The sequence below is a fragment of the Mandrillus leucophaeus genome, unplaced genomic scaffold (assembly GCF_000951045.1).
Source record: "Mandrillus leucophaeus isolate KB7577 unplaced genomic scaffold, Mleu.le_1.0 Scaffold573, whole genome shotgun sequence".
Classification (NCBI taxonomy): domain Eukaryota; kingdom Metazoa; phylum Chordata; class Mammalia; order Primates; family Cercopithecidae; genus Mandrillus; species Mandrillus leucophaeus.
Window position 1 is genome coordinate 1,386,971 of NW_012106175.1, and position 9,504 is coordinate 1,396,474.

Consider the following 9,504-nt stretch of genomic DNA (forward strand, 5'->3'; position numbering starts at 1 on the left):
CTCCCTTACCATGGGGTCCTAGGTTCTCTGGGTAATAGAAGCAAGTTCTACAAAACAGACATTGCCCTCTGTCCAGATCTTCCCAGTCCCCTTGGAATCTGAAACCTCAGATGTGAGCTGGCTTTCCATTAGGATTCAGCATCAGGTATACTCTCATCTTCAATGCCTTTTTTACCTTCTTGTTGAGTTACTGCTGGAGGGAATTTAGTGATAGAGGATATCAGAGATATGGGTTCAGGCTGCCTTCTTTTCAGAATTCCTACTAGATCCTGATTTAACTTACTTGTCCAATGTGTAACTGTGATCACTCTCCAACTGTTCACCTCATCCCCACTTCCATTCCATTCCCAGGGCTGACAAGCTCAGGTCTGGGTCAAGGACCCAATAGGAACAAGGGCCCTATGAGACCATCATATTCTCCCCCAGGGAGGTGGAGTGAGAAAAAGAGGTTGGGGCCAGAAATGGAAGGGGGAAAGATGGGTAATATCTCTTAGGGCACTGCAATCAGTTAGCCCTGAGGATGCCTCCTGCACAATGGGCATTATCCCAGCAGAAACAGAAGGAAATCGAGGCAGAAATAGTACAATTTGTTGAACCTCTGGTATAGTTCTCAAACAAGAGGGATAGGAGGGGTCCTGGATGATTCCCATTCTTCAACCCATTACCCAGGCAGGACAGAAGCCTGGAAGCTGCGTTTTCTGAAGTGAATTTCCCTGGAGTGGCCATTCTGCTCTTATACTTGGAGGACCTAGTAGGCACATGTGGGAAGTAGATTGGCCATGGATTTTGGATAAGTCTTGGCCATCTCTCTTCTCATGAAACACAACTAACATAGCTATTAGGTTGCTGCACGGGATTGGGAAATGCAATATGTTTGGAAAAAGGGTTAAAGTTCATCTTGGAAAGAGATTCTTCTTCAGTGTTTATATGACTTTAAGACTTAGGCAGTCTCAGAAGTTTATCAGAGAAGAGGATTAATATTTCTTTCCGAACCACACTGCTAAAAATCAAAAGTTGAGGAATTGCATTTGTCACGGAAGCTGAAGCAAACACAGATGATCTTCAAGAACTAGCCACTCAGGTCCTGCTAGTCTTCCTGTTTAAAATAAACCAACTATTTAAGTGTTTGTCTCCAATGTGCCTGGATCTGCACTATGTGCTGAGGATACTGAGATGTATGACAAGATTCCTGTTCTACAGAGCTTCTCATATTGGGAAAGGGATGTGGATTGAGGAAAGGTAAGAAAATACAAAGAAAATGAAATAAATGAATGATAAAGGGAAGCACAGGATACCAAGGGAGAGGAGGACACCCAACCTGCCTAGCCCAGTCTGAAGGGCAGGGGAGGTTAGTGAGCTTTCCCTACAGAGATGCTTCTAGACAACTGGCTACACTTGGGCTGAAAGAACAAGAGCTGAGTTGCTATCTGCATCTAGCCTATGATGTTATCCACAGGTCAGAACAGAGCCCTGATGAAGAGAATCTGAACCACCTCTGCCACTTGTACCCTCAGCCCCTAGGCACCAGGTGGGTCTGGTCAGTATTTGAAACCTGGACGACCCTGGCTAGGGATAAGGACCTATATAGGTGTATAGAAGTGGAGGACTAGAGGACAAAGGATAGAGTATAAAATGCCAAATGCACTCAACAGTCTACGGGGAGAGAAACAGGCCAAAAATGGTCAGTAGAACCAATATTTCAAGGGGTAATGTTGGAACAGAGGCCAGAGAATCTGTTATGACACTGTCATGAAGCTGAGAAGCCACACGTGCCACGTCTGCAGCAAGAGGACTAGGAAAATGGCTGGAACTGGAAAAAGAGGGAGGACTGGGCTGGCTAATTGTTCCATTAAAAACTCCAAAAAATAGGGAGAGGACAGCTCCAGGTACCAAAAACTTTTCAAGCATCAATTTTCAAAAAATTCTATACTTATAAAAACTGCCTGAATACCCTACGTATTCTTGAATTTCCAGTAAGATTTTCTGAATTGGAGAAAATATTTCCATACTTTGGTACTTCTGCTAGTGTCCTGGAGTGATTGGTCAATAGGAGAGAATCACTGAGCATAAGTCTTCTCCTCCTGTTCTTTCTCCTCTAATGGCTTTATTGAAGTTCACTTGGCATACAATAAACTGCACACATTTGAAGTGTAAAATCTGATGTCTTGCCACATGTATCCACCCAGGAAATAATCATTAGAATCGACCCCGTATGTTTCATCATGCTCTTTTGTAATCCCTCCCTCCTGTCTACTCGTCTCCAGACAACTGTAGAGCTACTTTCTGTTACCACACATTAGTTTACATTTCCTTGAATTTTATATAAATGGAGTCATACATTACATACTCTATTTTTGTCTGGCTTCTTTCACTCAGCATAATTATTTTGAGATTCTTTCATGTCACGTATATTGATAATTCATCTTTTTATCACTGAGTAGTCTTATTGAGTAGTATTCCATTGTATGGATATACCATGACTTATTATCCATTCACCTATTAATGAACATTTGGGTTGTTTGTAGCTCAGGAATATTACAAATAAAGCTATGAACGTTTAAGTATAAGTCTTTTTATATAAATGCATTCTTTCTTTTCTCTTGGGTAAATATCTAAGAGTGCAATGGCTTGATCACATGGTAAGTATAAGTTTGAGTTTTTAAGAAACTTTGCCAAACTAGCTCAAAGCAGTTCTTCCATTTTACATTTCCACAAGCAGTGTATGGGGACTCTGACATCTCTGCAACACTTGCTATAGTGAGAATTTCTTATAATATTCATTTTAATAGGCATGTAGTGGAACTTCATTACGTTTTTAATGTACATTTTTCTAATGACAATGGATATTGAGTTCTTTAGGTATTGTAGGTATATGTTCTTTATCAGATATATGATTTGCAAGTATTTTTCTTCCAGTCTTTGGCTTGTTTTTAACAATATTAGCAGAAGCTTTTAATTTTAATTAAGTCCAATATATCAGTCTATCTCTTTTACGGACTGTATTTTTGGTGCCGTATATAAGAAATATTTGCCTAACCCAAAGCATAAATCTCATTTTAAGAAGGCTTTGGTGTTCCAGCCCTGTCCAAAAATTGGAACTCAAGTGCATTATTCAGGGAAAATCCCAAGTTCTGATTTAGTCTTATTTCCTTTGAAACAATTGTATTCTCCTGACTCTGTATCAGCCTATGGAGCTGTCACCCAGAATTATTGCCTCCCAGAGGGTCTGTACTATCCCAGGTTATCAAGGAAGAGTGTTCTCTTGTGAAGGCTAGAACAAAGGCCTTTAAGGGCACCAGGGCTGCTTGCCCTTGCTACCTGCTCCTTCCCACCCCCATGGCCCAGATCAGTAGGGAAATGTATCACATAGCAGGAGGTATGTCAAAGTCTGATGTACTGTGCCTTGGATTTTTTCTGGCAAGTGCTTCCTTCAGAGTCTAGAGACAGGAGGAGGCAAAATGTGCTTCCTGCAATACTGAGGCCCCTTGCAAAATCAACTGTGTCCACAGAAAGGGAAACAGAAATCATCATTACAAGGTATCTACTCTGTGCATTAGTGAGCTCACAGAATTCTTGATATGAGCTGTGATGATAAGCATTACTGTCCCTAGTTCACAGGTAAGGACACAGGCTGAGAGATATGACATAATCTGTCCAAGTTACACCAAAAGTCAGTGGCAGAGTTGAGACATGAACCTGTGTCACTCTAATTTCAAAGCTTCCTTCTGGTCTCATCAAGCTGTGTCTTGGGAACAGTAACCAGCTGGCAGTTGATTCATTCATACAAAGGGGTATTTATTTAAAAATCACCCTCAGGAGAAGCTGTCAGTTTCCTATGGCTATGGGTTTTGTTTCTGATTGGGATTGTAGGGACAGTGTAGAGAAGACCACTTGTGTCATCCCCCTTCAGAGCACTTGAGCACACTGGGAAGCACCTGGGTTTTGGAATCAGAGAAGTTTAAATCATAGTCTCACAAGTTATTATAGTTGTGTGACCTCAAATAACCTTCTTAATGTTTCTGAGCCTCAGCCTTCTTGTTAGTTAGAAAAAAAATATGATATAGAAAGTTCTGCTGCTGGGGGCAATGTCGATGTAAAGCTGCCTTGTGATGGAGGTAAGGTGCATAGACGCAGACACAGGCGGACCCAGGCCAAGCTGCCATTGGTTACCTGATAGTTTGGAAATAGCAAAAATAACACAACTGGAGAGGGACTGTGAGTAACCAATATGAGCCCTGGATCTGGATAGAAGTTGAGTTCGGAGGCAGAGAGATTTTAAAAAATAAACCTTACTCAAGGTGATCCTGTAAATACAAATTCTAAAACCTAAGAGACAATCTAATACTAAGAAAGATTGAAAATTATAAGCTGAATCCACTCCAGATGACATAAAAATAACAGATAATGTGAAAACTATGTATGTAAAGATATATTTAGGATTCTCAAAGCAATAAAGACATCCAGGAACAAAATAGAAATTTATGAAATTAAACTGGCATAATGAAACAGGACAAGTGGATATGAAAATGAACAATTTGAAATCCTAGAAATGTAAACAAAAATATTAAAATTAAAATATTAATGGGATCAACTTAACATTGGAATCTATTGAAGAAGGAACTCATTAATTGGAGGGTAGTAGACTTGAATTCATTTGGAACACAGCACAAAAAGTTCATAATAGAAAAGGGCAATTAGGAGACACGGAGAGACTTTGAAGTGTGTTAAATGGATTTCCAGAAAAAGAAAATAACAGAAATAGTGGAGCAATTAAGCATACATATTAAAAATAAAAGACATAGGTATAAATGTTCATGACTTTAGATTGGGTGTAGTTTCTTAGAAATGGCACGAAAGGCGCAAGCAACAAAACTTGATAACTTGAAAATCAATAAACTAAAAATTCATGTGTGTCAAAAGACACACCAAGAGAAGGAGAAAATTTTTGCCAATAATGTCAAATAAAAGACTTGCATCTAGTGAGAGTATATAAAGAAATACTATTAAATAATAAAAAGACAAATAACACAATTTAAAAATGGACAAAGGATCTGAAAAGACATTTGTCCAAATAAGATATACAAATATCCAAAAAAAAAAAAAAAAGCTCAATGTTAGCCATCAGGGAAATGCAAATCAAAATCACAATGAGATATCAGTTCACACCCACTGGGATGGCAAGAATAAAGAAGACAGGTAATTACGAATGTTGGTGAGAATGTGGAGAAATTAGAGCTCTCATACACTGCTAGTGAAATGTAAAGTGATGCAGCCTCTTTGGAAAACAGACCAGCAGTTCCTCAACAGATTAAAAAAAGAGCTGCCATATGATCTGGAAATTTTACTTTTAGGTATACACTTCACTCCAAGGTAAAATGGAGGCATATGTTCACACAAATAGCTTGTATACGAATGTTTATAACAGCATTGCTCATAACAGCCAAAACGTGAGAGCAACCCAAATGTTTATCAACCAATAAATGAATAAATAAAATGTGGTACATCCGTACAGTGGAGTATTATGTGGCAATGGAAAACAATGAGGTACTGTTATATGCTAGAGCATCAGTGAACCTTGAAAACATTATGCTAAGTGAAAGCAGCCAGTCACAAAAAAATCGCATACCATATGATTCCATTTATAAGAAGTGTCCAGAACAGGCAAATCCACAGAATGAGAGAAAGTAGATATGGGTTGCTTAGGGATAGGATGGAGAAGTTGAGGAGAAATAAATTGGGGATGTTATTTTTGGGGGGATGACATGTTCTAAAATAAATTGGGATGATGGTTGTACCATTCCATGAATATATTAAAACTATTGAATTTTACCTTATGAATGGTAAATTGTATTTGAATAATAACAGCATTTTAGGTTTTTAAACTTTTTTAAATTTAAACTTTTATTGATGGCTCAGGGGTGCACGTGCAGGTTTGTTACACGGGGAACTTGTGTGTCACAGGGATAGATCTTTGATCCTCACCCTCCTCTCACCCTCCACTGTCAAGTAGGCCTGGTATCTGTTGTTCTCTTCTTTGTGTTCATGTGTCTTCAATGTTTAGCTTCCACTTACAACATGAGAACATGCGGTATTTGGTTTTATGTTACCGTGTGATACTGGCCTCTAGCTTCATTCTAACTTCGTATTTTTTATTGTTAAAAAAGTGAACACAAATAGTGTAAACAAACAAACAAAAACTAGTCTAAATATTGTAAACCAGCTAAGGAGAAAAAGGAAAGAATAGGGAAAACTCTATCAATTCAACAGAAGTCAAAAAGAATCAAGAAAGGAAATTAGAAGAATCAAATAAGCAAATGAACAAAAAACTACCTAGTAATAATTAAATCTAAATACATTCACATTCATAAGGTTAAAATCATCTATCAAAATATGGCAACAACAATAATCAATATCATTGTTACAAATAGTAAAACTCAAACTTTTTGTTGTTCATTAAAAACATCCTTAATACAAAATCACAGAGAACACAGTATTTGCAAATAAAGAAACGGGCAAGCTATACCTATAAACGTAAATAAAAGGAAGTTGTGTAACATTTCCAATAGGAGAATTGAATTTAATAGTGTATTATTAGGAATAAAAAGGGACTCTACATATTGATTATATATTCCACCAAGAAAATATAACAATCATGAATATATAAGGCATAATATATTCAGACAATGAAATACATCACAGCAATTAAAATGAATGAGCTAGGTCTTCATAAATCTTAAAAATGCATTATTGAGTGGAAAAAACAAGATATATCTCAAAACATAAAGAACGATATTTTATGTGTACTTTTATATAAGTTCTAGAACATAGAACAATGTAGCTCATATATGGATAAATATATAGTCCATAGTTTTTATAATTGTATGATATATTTTATGCTTAAATTAATGCTTAAATTCATTTTTCTGCTCCTTTAATCTAGGAATTGCAGGGAATAAAGGAAGTATTTTACTCCTTCGAAGTATCTGACTTTGTGTAGATTTTACCAATGGAAGCTAAATCCACACTTGGGTTCAAATTCCAGAAAATATACAGGATGCCTACAATATTCCTGGTCTGTTGTTTTATATTGGGAATACGAAGATGAATGAGATACAGCCCCTTCCCTGAGGGACCTTCCAGAATCAGGGATGATAAAAGATAAACAACAATGTGATGTGACAGATGGCGGGATGAAAAAGTTCAGAGAGCGCATACCCATCTCTCTCTGTGGGCTTTCTGGAGGAGGTGCCTCCTGCAGGAGTTTGAAAGGATGGGTGTTGCTCTTCAGATGAAAGTGATAGGTGAGTCTGGCGGGAACAAAAGCATGCAGCCAGATCAGCACAGTGTGTGTGGACACCCCACATGGTTTGTGCATGGAGTTCAGGGAATGGATGGCATAGGTGGAGAGTATGCCTGGCCAGAGAGATGGGCAGGGGAAGATCGTTGAGGACAATATAGGCATGCCAAAGAACTGGAACTTGAACATAGGGAAAAACAGGAGCCATCACAGGGTTTTGTTGTTGTTGTTGTTTGTTTGTTTAAGCAGGGCAGGAACATGACCAGATTTCTGTTTTAGATACTTCATTCAGACAGCCAAGTGGAAGGGTCAGACTCAGAGCCAGGAAGTGACTCAGAGATGGGGAAGATCTAAGGCAGAACCTGGGGCTGGAGAAGTAGATACACCTAATGAGATTTAGTAAGATTGGCATGAGATGGTGAGGAATTTGGAAATATAGCCCGGTTGGGGCTTGGTTGATTAGGAGGGGGTGATCTACAGGGTTTGGGGTGGATGGATGTGTGAAGAGAATCATGGGTTCATTTTCTGATGCTTCATGGCCCTGAAGGCCATCAAGGAGTTCAGTCAACCCCCCTCATTCTCATGACTGTGGACTGTGCAATTTATCCAGGTCATTGACAAAGAGTGTGGGAAGAAATGATTCGTAAATTGTTTCAGCTTGTGGCTTTTTGATATTTCCTTGTAATAATTATCTTGAATTCACATTATCTGCTTTATGACAAGGAACACTGACACAAGGATTGCACTGCAAAGTTAAACATTGCTGAATTGTATTGAAATAAGAGGATTGCTAATGTGTATTCCTGACATTTTAGCAGTATCAAATCTGATTTCATCACATTTACAAGGTACTATGAGCTGGGACCCAGAGGCGGTGTGTTATCATCGCCTAACATAGTGTTCCTTAATTATCAGCACTCTCACACTTCCTGCATAGCAGATTGGAATTGCTAGAAATAGCACAAACTTGAAAATTAGCGTTTTTCTCTTAAATAATCAGGATGCTATATTTATAGCTTTTGTGGGATTGGTGTCTTAACGAAGGTAAACTAATTTCACACTCGAAGGTGAAGTATTTTTCTCCCTTCTTTTACTGTGTCAATCCCCCATTTTCTAGAGTCTGTTTTTTCAGTCTCTCAAAATTTCCATGGCATGAATAATCCTCTTCATTTCCCCCCTCCCCAAAAGGGTGTTTCTGCACTTGGCTTGCCCTTGTGATAATTCACTATGTTGGCAATGAGCCCATGAAGAAATGGAAGATTTTGCTCTTCTTTACAGTTACTCGTCAGCCTGTGACATTAGCAATACTTGATCACATGAATCGCACAATTTTTAAACTTCAATAAAAGTCCAAATGCCTTGTCTAGGTCACAGAGTTCTAAATCACATATATGCTACTGCCCATCTACTGACAATTGAGTAGAAAAGGAAAAGAGAAGAGAGAGAAAATTAAACGAGGACTAATGAATGGGTAGAATTTTGAGTGGTCTTTGGTACAGAAGTGAAGTAGATGTATTCAATGTAATGAGGTTTCCTCCACATGTAGACCATTTTTCTTCCCCTGTACCCACCTTATCCTGCAGCACAGGCACATGATTCCCCGTGGGGAGTCTCATGCAGGCCCACTTCTCCAATATGGATCCCTGCTGTAGAATCCCTCTCTTACCAGATTAAAACCGCTATCTTGCATTTAGATTGATACTGCCAATCTTAGAAAGTAAAATTTTGGAACCAATTAATCCTCCAATATAAATGCACAGTGTTCAGCATGCTAGTGATTCTCATTATGGGAATTTCAGAAAGTGTGAAGAGGTAAAGTGTGGAATCTGAAGTCCTGGGAAAAGCAAAGTATTCAAGGTTTTGGATGCCTTTCCAGAGTTCCAGAAGCTTTTAGCTATGCTGTCTGTGCATAAGGCCAGCCTTGGAAGAATGCACAGCTGATACTGTCAGCATCACTCAAGTTGCACTCTCTTGTTATACTTCTGTGGTGAGCTTTGCATTGAATGATAGGTTCTTTCTGGCAAAGACATTGTAAACTTGAGGGAAGAAGTGTAGCTAATACATCTTTGTTTTTGCAATGTTGTAGCTGTACACAGTGCCTGACTGTTGTAGGTGTTTGGTAAATTGATTCTGATAATAGACAAGGAGAGAGAAATAGAGTGAGAACAAGAGTGAGAGCAAGAGCAAGTCAGACAGACAGACAGAGA